Here is a 16,421-nt window from a genome sequence, read left to right as displayed (position 1 = left end):
AACAGCCTACGAGGCCACGTGAGAGAACCTACGAGTTACTTAAACAAAGCGAGAGAACCAGTGAGGATCCTCACGTAAAACAAAGACTGTAAAAGAGTAAATGCCAAGTCGTCAAAATTGCTTGACATAAATTAAAGATAAAACATTAAGCTAAAATTCCGTTTTAGTAAAAAACAACGTTTCATCAAACATATATAGAATGAGATGATTGGGAAATAAACCTAAAACACGACGTGACGCGATCACGGTCAGGAAAGTTATGTGAAATAAAATCACATAGTAGCCCGAGAGATGGGTATAAAGTAACTGGACTAATAAGTCTAGTCAGTGAGGCCGGTTAAGGTCAATATTTAAACTAAGAAAGTGTTCGACACGCTATCTATATCAAGATTAGCGTGAAATAATCATAGTTGATAAGCGTGCATGACCTAGTGGCCAAATGGCTACTCAGTCAAGCCAAATAATAAAGGTAAGTGAGTACAAAGCGACAGTGATGGTCCATGAGGTCATAATAACGAAAAGTATTGACCGCCTATACTGAGCGGTCACAAGGCAACACAAGCAAAATGTTGGGAAGTCAGATCGAGTAAAGGAACGATAAAAAGGATAAAGCCGGAAGGTATGTGGTAATATGCCTTGTAGAATTCCGTTAATAGCACCTTCAGAGGGTGCTAAATAAATAAGATAAAATCAGGAAATTCATTTTGGTCGCGAATGCTGTACGAATGAACCAAATGAATAAGTTCGTAAAGAAAAGGGGTCGGTTTGTAAACAGTGAAAGATCTCACTAGAAACATCCAAATGGGTGAAAATAACGGATTCACAAGGAATCCGAAAGTATAAAGGCGATGGATTTCGCTAAGTTAATCAAACAAGTCGAAATGACAAGATGGCGTTATTCTGAGGTGCGTAAATTCGCATAAAAGATACATATGTTGTGTAATTAAAAGATGTTACCATATTTGTCTAATGACACTAACAAATGGTCAAAGTGTGAGTAATGCTTAGAAGGTTACTCAGTTTATGTACATTGGGTTGAAACTCAAATAAATTATGTAAGAAAAGGTTTCGAGGACGAAACCTCTTTAAGGGGGGTAGACTTGTAACACCCCAAGAATGGGTTTGGTAATTAAACCACGTTACTAGTGACGGCGGGTAAAATACCGTTAGTGGTAAAAATTAACCCGGTTAATATTAGGATTTAAATAAATAAATTTGATGTTAATTAAAAGAGGATAAATACTTTGAGAAAACAAAGTATATAAAAAGGTCAAGTTAACGGGACTTAAAAATATAACGGGTTATAACTTCCCGAACCCGTTAAAGTAACTAGGAGTAATTAACCTAGTTAGTAGCTTGTGATTAAGTGACTAATGGTGAGGCATAGCTTTATTTGATCAAAAGAAAACTAGAGGGGCCAAAAGTGGTTAACTTGAAACTAGTTTTAATAAATATGTTTTATTAAAACATAAACACTTCAATTGGAGTCTCCAGGAGATCGACCAGAACAGGGGGTGCGACCCCAAGTTCCTTCAAAACCTAGTTCATCACAAAACTCACAAATTGAGGGCTCAAATCAAGTCAAAATTGAAAATCAAGCATAGATTAGTGATCCTCATAGCAAGGGGATTATCAGGTATGTAAAATTTGATGAAAATTCCCCAACTTGAAATTCTCATAAATTCGGGAAATCTGAAATTTCATGGTTGCATGTTTGTTTTATGGTGAATTAGGAACAATATAGTGTCTAGGGATAAACCCTAGACAAATACAAGTTGAAAGCATGTGAAAGTTTAGTGAAATCTATGAACACCATTGTACGTGATTAGTGGGTTATGTATAATTTGATAAACACTAGGAAATTGGGTGTTGTTCTAGTGTAATTTGACAATTGTGAAGTGACTTCAGAATTTTAGAAGCTAACAATTGTGTAAAATGGGTTGATTGATGTGAAATTCGGGCTATATGGTAAGCTAGGGAATTGCTATATAATCATGTGAAATTATGCACATTAGGTGTTTGTTAAAATGCCTAAATGAGAACTAAAGTATTGAATTTAGAGTGAAAACGCGTATTCGAATGATATGGCAATTACGCGTGATATGAGTGATAAGAGTTCTAAATACTATGTTGATTTAGACCTAATGTAGTAAACATGTGATTGAAAGTAGTTAACTTTAGATAAGTTAAGTTAACTAATCATGAAGCCGAATAGTAGCTTCGGCACAGAAAATAAGTGAGGTGGAATAGTCGTGATTGTTAATGACTAATTTAACCGCCTTGTAAATGTTGATAATAGTTTGACACGTAACAAGCTAGGTGAAAGCTTGGAGGAGAGAGCGGGTCAAACGGAGCAAGTATGGAAAGAAAAGCGTGGCGTGGATGCGAGGTAAGTGTAATTTACACACTTATGTAGAATACTCGTTTATTCAATACGTTGTAAATGGATAACGATTGTTTTGGAAATATGGATTTTGTTAAGATTACCTTGTAGTGTAATCTAATAATGGGGGAAAAAGGACAAAAACAGAAATTGGTCAAATGTCGACTAGTGTAAATAAAGGTTAAAAGGATACTCATAGCGTAAGCCGAAATGGGTTGAATTTTGTAAGAAAAGAGTTTAAAGAAAAAGGGTATGTTAATAAAATCCGGGATGAATGGACGTATAAATTGGAAATCAAAAACGATGTTTTGATTAAATAGATAACGTTGGGCGTGTAGTCCAAACGGGTCGAATGGTGTTGATAACACCATTTGACAATATCGACTAATATGGTTGTCAAGTCTTATGCTAACAGGACCGATTAGCAAATCGGATGATTTCGTCACTATTGATTGTGTGATAATGAAAACAAGGTATGAATCGGGTCTACTTGTTGATCCGGGCCAGGTACGCATATTCATGTTGTAGTTAAAAATGCTATTTTGTTCGAATAAATGGGAAAGAGAGTCCTTCGTAGTAAAGAGAACAAAATCGACCAAAATGCCCTCGTTGGCTAATTGGAACAAACAACCTTTAAAATTTGTTTGGAAACAAGTTTTATGATAGGGTAAATACTTAGAATAAGTAAAGAAACTGAAAGAGGTATTATTTTTTAGTCAAACGGCACTATTTGAGTTTTGCCGTAAAATATTGATTCTAGAGGTAAAATTTGGGTTATATAAGATCACCACAATAAACTCACCTTAAATACAATTGTGGTGGGAGATTATAGGATAAGAAATGTGGTGATGAAATGCTAGAAACAATCGAAAGCGATTTTAGGCTGGAAAGTGCTTAAATACCCTTAACGGGTCAAAATAAGCATAGAAGCGAAAACGGGTTTAAATTGTGTAATAAACCTATGATTAGAACCTAATATGGTAGGTAACATTAATTTATAGAAGTGTATGTAATATAGGAATCAAACAAATACGTTTGTTTGATAAAATGCATAAACGGGTTAAAATTCGGTAAAAAGGTAACAAGTCAAAGGCTTAGAAGTCTCAAAATTTCTTATGTTGGATGTAGGATTTTAACTCCATAAGATGGAGGATTAAATTACGGATGCGTAGGAAAAAGAATCGGGTAAAACGGATCAATAACGAAGAAGTTATGGCCGTTTCCGTAAAAACTGGCATAGCTGATCTGAACTGCAACCTGCTGGAAACTGGTTTCCCAGGCGACACGCGAAGGAACAACCTGGTTCCTCCGCGACACGCGACAGAACCCTGAATTAGCGAAAATTTTTTATTTTAATCAGTTTCGCTTCCCGAACTCGTTTAAATATGTTCTAAGTTACATATGACTAATCCAACTCATGTTTTATGAGTTTCAGGTATGATTTTAGCACCGGAGGATGATCAAGCACAACGAAGAACCGAACATGATCAAGAAATAAGCTTCCGCACTATGTATCGTTGTTTTGTTTAATGACGAACTCAAACATGTTATCTTGTATAGTTTTAATTCTGTAAATAAAGTTTAATGAAACCCTTATTTTCAGTGTATTGAAATTCTAATTACCCGTTTATTTTCGTAAATTATACGAAAATTGTTAAATAACAATAAGGGTGTTACACATACTCTCATCCTGGATTTCCTTATGTCCTTGAATCACATTAAGATGTGATTCTCCATAAGTTTTTAAGGTAAACATATCACCTTTTTCCAGATTTCCTTGATCAGTTTCCTGATCTCTATCTGTTGAGATCTCATAGTCTTCCTCATTTTCTGATTCAGAGTTAAGATTATAAGCACTAGTAACCTCTTTATCAATTTCAGTTTCTTTATGTTCGAAGTTGTAAGAAACATTTACTGAACTTTCTGAATTAGTTTGTTTTGAGTAAGTATCAACTAAAACAGTTCTTGAGAAAGATGTACCCGTGATATGAGATTCTTCATGATGTATTACTTCCGTTGTTTCAATTTCAGTGCCACCAACTTGACCTTCTTCATGAATTCTTCCAGCTATTTGTGATTCTGCATGATGTTCTTGTGCTGACTCTTGTAGTATTTCAAAATCTGGATGAATTCTTCCTTCATGAATTTGATCATTTTCAGCATCATTTGTTGTGTTGGTAATCATCAGAATTCTCTCTCCTTCTGCTTCTTTTGATGATTTTGACTTTTGTTCTTCATCTCCTTCCAGTGATGAGGAGCATTTGAAAACTTCTCTGCTGGTTCTTTCTGATGTGGAGTCTGATTTGTTTAGAAGAGTCTCATGCTGTATTCTAAATTGTGAATCTTGTGAAATGAAACATAGCATGCTTTCTGGCAATATGGGGATATCTTTGTCAAATTCCCATCCATGAATAGAACTCCAGGCCTTCATTGTGTTTGATCTCCACAGATTTTCCAGAATTGGAATTTCCATTTCTCTTGCAGCAAAAGTTTCATATATAAAAACAGAAATTAATCTCGGATATGGCAAATGTGAGATTATTGTTCCATTTTTGGTGATGATTAACCTTTTGATCAGGTTAAAAATTTCTAATCCATAATCAATTCTGAATCCAGTTATGAGTCCATACATGATTGTTAGAATAGCTTGATTAATCTGATCAGTTCCTCCAATTTTGAAGTGAGGCATTTGTTTAATACTTCCATCATCACTTGCCATATTGCTAGTAGTTCATTCCTTCTGATTGAACCAATTTTGTTGACTGTCTTGTTCTTGTAACCAAGTTCAATAATAAAGCTTAATAGTTCTTTCCTGCTTGGTGCTTCGACATAGTTATCAAGAATGGGTAGTTCAAGCCATTCTCTTACCCTTGCAGGAGTTAATGTTATGGAAACATTTTCCCATACATGGGCAGAGAGTTGGTTTTCTTCAACTTCATCAAAGGTGTGAACAAATTGTTGCAGCAGTTTTTCTGGTACTTCTTTCTCTTTTGTTAGAGCTCCTGTAATTGGACAGTTCATGAGATATTCTATCAGAAGTTGGTATCTCACATCATATTCTGAGTGCTCTGTATTCAACAGCAAATTGTTTTCCTTCATTGGCAGAAATTCATCATCGTCAATGAAAGGTACATCATGTTGAACAATTGGGATGTTGAGGTTTACTTCGGCCATTTTGAATTAGGGTTTGAAATTTAGGGATTTTTGAGTGAGGTAGAGAGCTTTGCTTTGGTTTGAGACTTGTGAGGTAGGTATGATCCTTTTGAATTTTCTGCTATGGGCTATATATAGTGAGAATTGTTAGCAGAGTGTTTGTGGATTTATGGAGTTGAGAGCATATGGATCGTGTCATGTAGTGGCGGTTAAGGGATCATTAATTGTCTTTTATACCGTTTGATCATGGGATGTCGGTTTTTGATTCATGATATAACCGTTAGATCGTGGGTATCAAAACTTTAATGATGATTAATCGTGTAATCATGGTTGTGCCCTTTCAACTTGTTGGTTTTTTTTTGTAGTTTCACTTAAATGCTTCACCGGGGAAAAAAAACATTATCGGTTGTATGACACCTTTCCTTCTTTGTGGACCCTACCCTGTTGAGGAGGTCCAATTAGCTTTCTTCAACTTCGTTTTCTTTTTTAAGTCAAAATTCTATTTCTTCGATCGTCTTTCTCTCTTTTGATCAAATTAAGTCAATAGAAGTCAACAGAATTTGATGTATTTCCCCCTCAATTTATCACCCTTTTTTTTTCCAAAAAAATCAGTTCTTTCTGGTGAACTTGAATCAAATTCTGATAATTTGATGAAGTTTCTGATAAATCATCAGATTTATCAAATCCTATCAGTTTTTTTTTTTTTATTCTTACCAGATTTTCCTTGAAAGAAAGAGAAAAAAAAATACTTATGTAGCAAGATTTAAAGCAAAACATGTAGCATTTTTGATACCATATGAACATATCTACTACATACCATCTACATATATAAGACCTATTTATGAAGGGTTTTTAATCAATATCTATTCCATCTCCATATTCAATCTCAAGTAGTACCCATTGTTCAGTTACTAAACCAAAATTTTTATTTGTTGGTCAAAGTAAAGCTATGCTTGTATTTTGCTGAAGAATCAGTTCTGCTCTTTGATAACCAGCAGGAATTCCACCAAAGTCCAGCTGACTTGTGATTATCTTCATTAAAAAGCGTGGATACGTCGGCCTGCTTGACCACATGTTGCTTGCAAAGTCTCTCATTAGATAATAAGAGAAGTTGTAAGGAACTTTCAATGTGATAGCTCGGCAAATTTCTAACAATTTGTTAGATGCTTCATGATGATTTATGGTTTTCCTCGAGAAGCATGCACCCGGTTGAGTGATTAGAAACTGCCATGGTTTGATGAAACCATTTTTGTTGATTGCTCTTGGATCATTTTCAGGGTTGTACCCCATGTGCTCCAAAGTTTCTTCAATCTCATCTTCTGAGAACATCAGAACATTGTTGTCATCATTGAGTTGAAGAGCTGTTCTGATGGTCTTTTCAGTTATTCTGATCGTTTGATTGAGAACTTTACTTTCAACATATATCCACCCTCTATCTTGACTTTCTGACAATTTTGCATTTTGCCAAAATGTTTGAAGAATTTCAGGGAATATTGTTATGTTGGCAGTTAGAGCATTTCCTAAGTTACCCGCAATAAGCATGTTTACCACAGCTTGGCATCCATCCCAGAGAGGACCCTCAAAGCTGGTTCTGATTCTGAGGTTGAGGTTGTGGTATGAATGTAAAAGAAGTGGGAAACGATCAGCTTGTATGGTAAGCATTTTTTTTAAGTGAAGATCTTTATCTGTGATGAAGAGATTTTTCTGAATGAAGGTGATTGTCTTTGCTTCATGTGGTAGACATATATAGCAAATTTTAAGAACTGTCATTAATGCTATCTACCCACTGAATTTTGTCTACCACAATCTTAGTTATTTTATTGGTTTATCAGATGATCTAAAAAATAACCCAGATTGAACCCTTCTTCATTAAATGATTTAGGCAGCTATTTTTTAGTTTTCTATCATGATTGCCTACTGTTGTCATTTCAGTGTAGTTAATGAAGAAAGAAGGAGAAAAAAATCTTTATGCCTAATGATAATATTCAGAAAATCTTCTGTCATGTGACGTTTGCCAAATAAAATAAAATAAATCAAAATAACAAAAAAGAAAATTATGAATTTGTCAATTTTGAGTTATGACTAAAGGTGATGAAATGTATGAATTTGTTCAACTAATTAGTCGTTAAGAAGCTTTCTGATTTGTTACCAGAAATTCTGATAATTTGTTAGATTTTTCTGATGATGTATCAGATTTTTTTTAAACTTTATCAGATTTTCTGATATCTTATCAGAAATGCAAATCTTTTGATTCTTTTTATTCAAACAAGTTACAAATCACAAAGAACTTTATCACAATTTTGACCATGATTTAGCAGAATGTATCTTAAGCCTTTATAGGCTACTTTCTTCAATGGTCAGATGTTCCTTTCATTTCAAAAATTTACCATTTTACCCAGCTTTGAGACAAAGTTGCTGAGTAAGCTCCTATCTCCAGTCATGTGCTTGGAGCTTCCTGAGTCGCAGTACCAGATCTGCTGCACATGATGGTCTTGAAATGAAATGATTAGAGGGTTTTAGGTACCCAGGCATGCTTGGGTACACTTTCTGATGATATTCTGGTTTTATTAATCCTTCTAGATGACGTTTCATCAGAATTTCTGTTGGATGCTGAGCCATTAACAGAATTTTTGTTTTTCTTTTGGAGATGGCGTTTAACAAGCTTCAGTATTTCAACACACATACAGGAATCATCAGAAATTTCCGATTTTCCTTCTTGTGATGGAATGTAGGGATAGTTTTGAAAAGATGAGTGAACTGTTTCTGGAGTTTCTACAAACTCTTGACTGCATTCACTTCTTTTTGGTTCAAAATTTGGCTTATTAAAGGAGTATCCAGAACATGTTGATTTGCATGTTTCAGAATTAGATTCTGACAAGTATTTATCAGAAATCTGTTGAGTTGCTTTTACAAAGACAGTGGGTTTGTTATTGTTTGTTTTTACATAACCCAACCCTTCTCCTTTGTTCTTTGGAGTGGACTCTATAAAACTTATGAATTCTTTTGCTTCTTGAAAACCTCTTACATTAATTTCTTTATCATTGATTTTTTTTGTAAAGATCTCTTCTTTCATTTTCATAGAACTCAATTTTAGCTCTTTGATCTAAACTTTGTTCTATTAGTAATTGGTTTTCAAGAATGATTTTATTCAAAGTCCTCTGCAACTCATCAGATTGTTTACCATCTGATTGATGTTTAACTTGCAAGTTTAAAAAATCTGACATGAGCTCATTAAGCTTGTGTTCAAGATCAAGATTGTCTAAACTTACCTGTTGTCCTGAAGTCTCTAGAATGTCATCAGAAAGTGCCATGAGACAGAAGTTGGCCATTTCTTCTTCTTCTTCTTCATCAGAAGAGTCATCAGATAGCCATGTATCTGTTCCAGCAATTAAGCTGACTTGCTGTTGTTTCTTTTTAGCTTCCTCAAGCTTCTTTTCATAGTAAGCAACATCTTTCAGCTTCTTGGTCTTACACTCAGATGCATAATGACCTTTTTGCTTGCACTTGTAACACACCACCTCAGCCTTTCCCTTATCATTAGATCTAACATCTTCTTTAGATCTATCATCCATCCTCCTTCTATCACTCCTCTGGTACCTCTGGCTTCCTCCCCTCAACCTCTGCTCAAATGTTTTGGTGAGCAGTGCTATTGTATCAGCAAAGGCTAAAAAATCTGATGATGAATCAGAAGTTTCAATGGACTGGCTGTTTGATGGTTGTGGATCATTGGAAGTTGTTTGTCTTTGTGAGTTAGAGATAAGAGCTAAAGATCCCCCTCTTTGAATGGTTTCTTCAAATATTTCTTCCTCTCTGGGGATCAAGATGTTGTATAAGTCATGAAGACTCATGTTTCCTAGTTCTAAAGTTGAGGACAAAGTCATTGTGAGACCTCTCCATTCTCTAGGTAAAGCATCAAGAAATTTAATGTTTCTTTCATCATTTGATTTAGTTATTCCAAATTTCTTTAGCTCGTTTAAAAGTTTTGTGAACCTTTGATATGTATCATTTAACTTTTCATTAGGTAAACTTTTAAACCTTTCATAGGATGAGACGTTGTTTGTTCTCTTGTTTCTCTTCATCCTTTCTCCTCCTTCACAAAGATTTTCCAACTGATCCCATATTTCCTTGGCTGATGCACAAGCATCAACTTGTGAAAATATGTCATTGGGGATGGCCATTATTAAGAGTGATTTTGCTCTTTCATCCCCTGCTACCAGTTCCTTGTCTTCCTCACTCCAAAGTATTTCACTTTTGGGAGCTCGGGAGGCAGGGATAGCAGGTAGTTGGTCAGTTGCTGGACTTGCTGGTATTTCAGTCATTGGTATATGTGGACCCCTTTCAATGGATCGAAACAGAGCTCGGTCATGACCATTAAGGAAATTGACCATCCTGATTTTCCATTGGGGGTATTCCTCTCTGACCAGAGTCGGAGGTTTGGAGATAGAACCAATGTTAAAAGCATTATTCCAGGTTTGAAAGCTGGCCATATTTAGAAAAAAGAAGAGCGATTGATCGTTTGAAATTAATTTATTCAATCTGCTCTGATACCAATTGTTGGACCCAGTATGGCCTTAACAACTTCTTTTTACGTAATATGGCAAGTGATTTCAGTATATGTGAAAAATATGTGTGGAAATGGAAATCATACTTTCAAGAAACAAGACCTACAGAATTATCAAGTTTATATCACTTTGAAACAAATTAGTTTAACAAGGTGATTGTAAGATTATTATCTAATACAAATGAATCTTGATTTCAGTGGGTGAGAAGAGCAGTTGGAGTTTGAGTGTATGTATGTGAATGCTAAGCTTCAAACTCAAGTATCTTCTGCCTCTCGAGCCTTCTATTTATAGACGGCTGTGGGCATGAATAAACAATTGTTTATTCATGCAATAAGTCCTGCATAAAGTCGCAATTTGACATATTCATTGAATCCATCGTTCAAGTTGCATTTGTAATCATGAAAACCAATAATGTCATGCTTCGGTCATGGGTGGCAGGATAGAGTTGTGATTTTAGACAAGTGGGTCTGTCATCAGAATTTCTGATAAGCCACTTCATCAGAAATTCTGGTGAACAAATCATCAGAAAGTTCGATGATCAGAATTTGTCAGAAACTGATGATATTTCATCAGAAATATCATCAGATCCATCAGAAACGACCTTCTCTGATAATCCAAATCAACTCTTTATCAACTTGAGATTCTTTGTAGTAGATACTTTTCTTTTCGGTTGTCCCAACTATTTTTCTTCATCTTGCTGTGTTCTTCAGGACTGTTATCTTCTTCAGAGATCTGGTTGATTGAGATTTTCTTCAATACTTACAAATAAAGTTTCCTAACAGCTGGACACGGGGCCGTGTCCGCGCAACTGTCGGGATAAAACCCTCTTTTCACAACAGTTACATCATTCCACACGCCCCGTTTCCCCGAAAAAGCTCTGGTCCGAGGCGATTTTCTGCAGATTTTCGACGTTACCTCTAGATCTAACAACATCAAGGTATGGTTCTATCATCATTATTAGTTAGATTAGTTACTTGCATGTAGTTAAACATCAAAATTTTCGGGAAAAATCTTGGGTTCTTAAAGTTCATCCGGATCGAACCTCAAATTTTTGAAATAATTTGTTAGCATTAGTTTAGATTAGTGTAATGGGAAGTAAATACACTTGTATTGTTGATAGATTTGCCCGATTTCTCACAAAAACCTCAAACCCTTGTTTTTGAACAGAAAATGATAAAATTGAAAGGGTAAACGGGTTGTTTTGGGAAAAATGGCACTTGGGGTTTCATTTTCGGGGGAAACCGCACCTACTTGGCCAAAAATTTTCAGATTTTCAGGACCGGGTCGAAAAATGAAGTTTTTGAGTAACAGACGCCTGGACACGGGGTCGTGCCCACTGAGCACGGGGCCGTGTCCAGCTCACTATTTGCAGTTTCTTTCGAAAATCTCACTGTTACGTGCTAACTTTTGGTGTATTCTTTCAGATGTCGAAGTTCACGAGATTTAACGCAAATGAGCTCGATGCTAGGGCTAGTTATGAGATGCTTCAAACAAGACCCAAAGAATACCCAAGGCAAGCGTGCACGGACCTATTAACCTTGGTGAACCAGCTCGACCGATTCAACAACATTGTTACCGGACCACTAAGGGTTGCCTTGACCACTCGACTTCGATCGGTACATCAATGCACTATGGAATTCTACAGTACTTTCACCTTCACTTCAAGATGTGACCCGTTTGACAATAAGGGGGTTGCATTTCGATGTGGTGGGACAAGGTACTCGATCTCTATGGCATAATTCGGGGCAATAGTGGGACTGTATACGGAAGAAGATTCGGGAAATGAGGAAAACACCAGGGGATTGCGAGATCTGGATGAAAATGAGCGCAAAACCGCATGGGCCCAAATTGGTGAAGGACACTACAACCCTAGCAGCACAAAGAGTACTAAGATGAGGGATCCGCTTTATCGCTACATTCATAGGCTCCTCACTTACTCTCTTAGCCAAAGACATGACAGTAGCGGCATTGTTGGGTTAAAAGATTTGGTAGTCCTTCAGTGCATCCACAACCAAAGGGCCCTCGATGTTCCATATCTCCTGCTTCGAAACATGCATCTGAACCGGCTTGCTCGTGCACCAACCCCTGTCTTCTTTGGGGGATGGGTGTACTGCCTTTTCAAGCACTTCACGCGCATTCCTAGGTCTTTTGAAAGAAGCCCATGGTGGGGACGTGTCGATATACACATTTGCCGCGCCATGAACCTAATCTATGAGGCGGAAGACGGATCAGTGAGCTTTCAAAGGATGCAAGGCCATGCATGGAACCCACAGGAGGCACTAGTCCTTCACGCTCCACCTCCCCACTACCAGTATCAATCCCATGGTGATCCGGGCCAATCCTCCTCCCAAGGAGGCGGTTTTCCTAACCTTCAAAGTTTACATGATCTTTTGCAGGAAAACCTCATGTGCACCAGGAACACCTACAACCTTGCCAATAACACATATCACCAGGTCAGAGCTATCGATCGAAACATCAACGATATCCACGACGACATTGGAAGCATCCGGGAGTATATGGCGGGTCATGGGGTAGGAGGTGATGACAGTGATGAAGATATGGACTAGGAGGGTGAAGAAGGAGCAGGAGCGGGTTGATGGCGAGCCCACAGTGATAAAACAGGTACAATTGAGGCTTAGAATGCTAATCATTAGCACTAACAAAGCCAGGACAGGAAAACCGGAGAAAGAACCCTGTTTTTCAGCCCAGCAGACAGTCCACACAGGGTCGTCTCCAGCCGACACGCCCCCATGCCCACCTCCCAGATCTGCTGTTTGTTTGCTTTTCTGCAGATTTTTGCCAGACACGGGGTCGTGCCCAGCCAACACGCCCCCGTGTCCATCTTCTGTAAGTTTTCATTACAGGCAGATGAACACGGGGTCGTGTCCAACAGACACGGGGCCGTGTCCAGACTGCCAGTAACATAAAATTTTGCTTTTAACACCATTTTACACATTCAATCAACCTAAAAATTTATTTTTGGGACACATTGAGGACAATGTGTAATTTAAGTGTGGGGGGATGCTAAAACCTTGAATTTTGCAAGTCCTAATAACAAGCCTTACACAAAATTCTATTGGAACCGCTAATCACCCCAAATTTTTTCAAAATTTTTCATTTTTTTTTACTTGTCTAAGTTTAAGTTGGGAATTCTAAGTCTAACAAGGTTATATTTTTATAAGTTTACAACCGATAGCGTCGTGATAAAAAGAACCAACATAAGAAAATTATGAAACGACATGACAAGCTTAGTTAAAATTTGATTATATATACTTGATCATATAAAAACCCATTCCCACAAAAGTGAGTTTTGAGCCTTTATTGAGCATACAAATATACATCTTTACGCTAAATGCTCATTTTTCGTTTCTTGTGTGAATAGCCGCTTGGTTCTTACAACTCTAGAACTTGCCACGACAATTCATTCCCGGTCCTTACCAACTTAAACCCAAGTAAGTAAATGATGGAGGCATTAGGACTAACCCTTTTTCTTTCAACACCATTATTTTTATTTTTATTTTCACCTACCAAAAAAAAAAATCCCCCTAGATAACCCCTTTGAGCCTAAACCTTTTCATTTCTTAACCCAAAACCCTTTTTACCCACCAAAAACCCTTTTTATTTTTACCTTTTATTTTAGTAACAAGCTCGGTTTTCGTGTGACTATAAAATATATATATATATATATATATATATTACAATGAAGTTTGAAATAAACAAACAAAGCTCCTCAAACAAAAGCTTGTTTGAATAAATACTTCATTAAAAATAGAAAGTCACAAAAACAAAATGTTTTACGAAAACCGACGCTTCTTACGCCTCTCGCCTTTTTCTACTAACCACTAACCCAACTACCCACCTTTAGCCCAAGCCTAACCCTCCACCCAAAAAGCCCTCTTGATATTTACAATGGTATAAAGTTAAAAAGGAGGAGGATTGATTGCTTGGCAAGCTTATGGTAGGAATAAGTTCCATGCCGCTCTCGAGTGATTCACTAAAAATACACCTTCGGCCGAGTGTGAGTGATTTCCCCCGTGAGGTATGTGAACCTGTATATAAATGGAATTTTAGAAAGGCATGTTATGCCTTAATAAATAATTTACCTTATGAAAAGTTTTTAATAAATCATGACGAATAGGATTGTAAATAAATAAAATTAAAACCTAAACAATCTTATAAAATCCCGACACTCTATGACAAGCCCAAAACCTTCTCTTCTACCCATTCCATTTGGGAGTGTAAGCCACATAATAAAGAGTTTTGCTTGAGGACAAGCAAAAATTCAAGTGTGGGGATATTTGATGTGTGTAAAATGCAACATATAAATTACATCAAATGAGGCATAAAACTAACCATTTTTAAGTACTAATGTTGGAAAAAGTGTATTTTTGTCTTCCTTTTGTATTTTCAAGATTAAATGAGCTCAAATTAACAAAAGAAGCAAAAAGACAGCTAAATCTAACATAAATACAAGAAAGGAAACAAAAGTGGACTGTCGACCCCTCGACAGCATCCTTCCAAGCAAAACAGAGAAGGCAGAAGACTAAACACGCCCCGTGCTCAGCGAGCACGGGGCCGTGCCCAAGAAGCAGCAGAAAAGACAAACCTGTAAAAGCTTCTATTGCTCACCACGGGGCCGTGCCCAGTGAACACGGGGCGTGGCCAAAGTACTGCAGGCGCATTAATTGTAATTGCGAATTACAATTAATGAAGAGAGATAGTGTCAGATGGGCACGGGGCCGTGCCCAGGCTTCTGTTCAGCCTATAAATAGCAGTGCTTGGAGCCATTGCAACTCATCCCTTGGCACACCACCTCTCACACACTTCATCCACCATCCACCACTATCACAACACCATCATCCACCATCATCATCCATTGTCCATCATAGAGTGTGTGAGTCGTCTCGGGATCCAAGATTGATCGTAAGAGTTCTTGACAATCAAGGCCATGTTTGCCTAAGTCTCTTACATGACTTGGTGAAGACAAGTGTTTAGTATAATACTTTTTATTTTTAATCTTTTGCACTTCTTAATTGGTTTTGTATTAATGACTTTAATAACTAGTTTCTTATGTTGAAGGTGATTCTTCCTTATCGTTTGTCCGTGGTGTCTTGAAATTATTTTACTGTCTATATAAAATAAAAGATTTTCACCATTCATATCTCCACGGTCTATATGGAGGTATGTTGGCTACCTGGTCGGGGGTTAAGGGAACGGTTTGGTAAGGGTCTTGCCCTTGTTCAGCGTTTAGAGGTCCTGCAAGGGACCTGGGTCAAATTTAGTAGGACCTCCTTCAATACCCAAAGGTATTGGATGGCGGGGGTCCAAACTCTTTGATCCCCTCATAAGTTAACTACTATTAATACTATAACCCGGCTATTTAGGACTGTATCCCTGCTGACTCAGACTACTTAGTCGAGGGTAACGTCACCTCCAAAAGAGGGGCCTACCATAATTTGCATTAATAACTTAATTAATTATCTTTCAATAATCCGACCCTTTAGGATTGTATCCTTGCTGACTCAAACTACTGGGTTGAGGGTAACGTCGCCTTCAAAAGAGGGGCCTACTACAATAACTAAGATAATCTCTTAAACAAGTGCAAAAGTGCGAAAATAATCAAAGGTTATACTAACACACGAGTCGGATCCAAGTGATTTATCTTATCTATCTGTTTTTATTTTTATTTTTCAGCATTTAGTTAGTTTTAGTTTCTTAGTTTAAAAATCTTTTTCTAACATTTTGATTTGATTAGACGTTGAGGATAAACCGGTACTGAAAGCTCTTGTGTCCTTGGATGACCTCGGTATCTTACCAACACTGTACTACGTCCACGATGGGTGCACTTGCTCATATGTGTGTTTAGTGTTAGTAAATATCGTGTTTTATAAATTTAAAACTTGGCTAAAGTGTAAAAGGGCTTAAAATATATACCTAAAACATATTACACCGAACACGCATCATTAACGGAGTTAAGTTTTTTTTCTGAATTACAAACCGATGTTTTAGGGCTTTTGATCAGAACGAGGATACGAGTCGATTGATGTAAACTTACCTCAAAATACTGCCCACAACCCACGAAAACGGTGCTTTAATTCGGGTGTTTAACTTCCAATTAACAAAATTCAAGCCATTTCGAACACAATTTCGAGGTAAGTTTTACATCAATTGACTCGTATCCTCGTTCTGATCAAAAGCCCTAAAACATCGGTTTGTAATTCGGAAAAAAACTTAACTCCGTTAAGATTCGTTTAACGACGGTCTATTTTACAAAAAAATTGGGTGAAGTCGGATTATTATTGGCTAATAACTGACTTGGATTA

This window comes from Helianthus annuus, chromosome 14 (genome assembly GCF_002127325.2).
Source record: "Helianthus annuus cultivar XRQ/B chromosome 14, HanXRQr2.0-SUNRISE, whole genome shotgun sequence".
NCBI classification, from domain to species: Eukaryota; Viridiplantae; Streptophyta; class Magnoliopsida; order Asterales; family Asteraceae; genus Helianthus; species Helianthus annuus.
Note: the sequence above shows the minus strand (reverse complement) of the source record.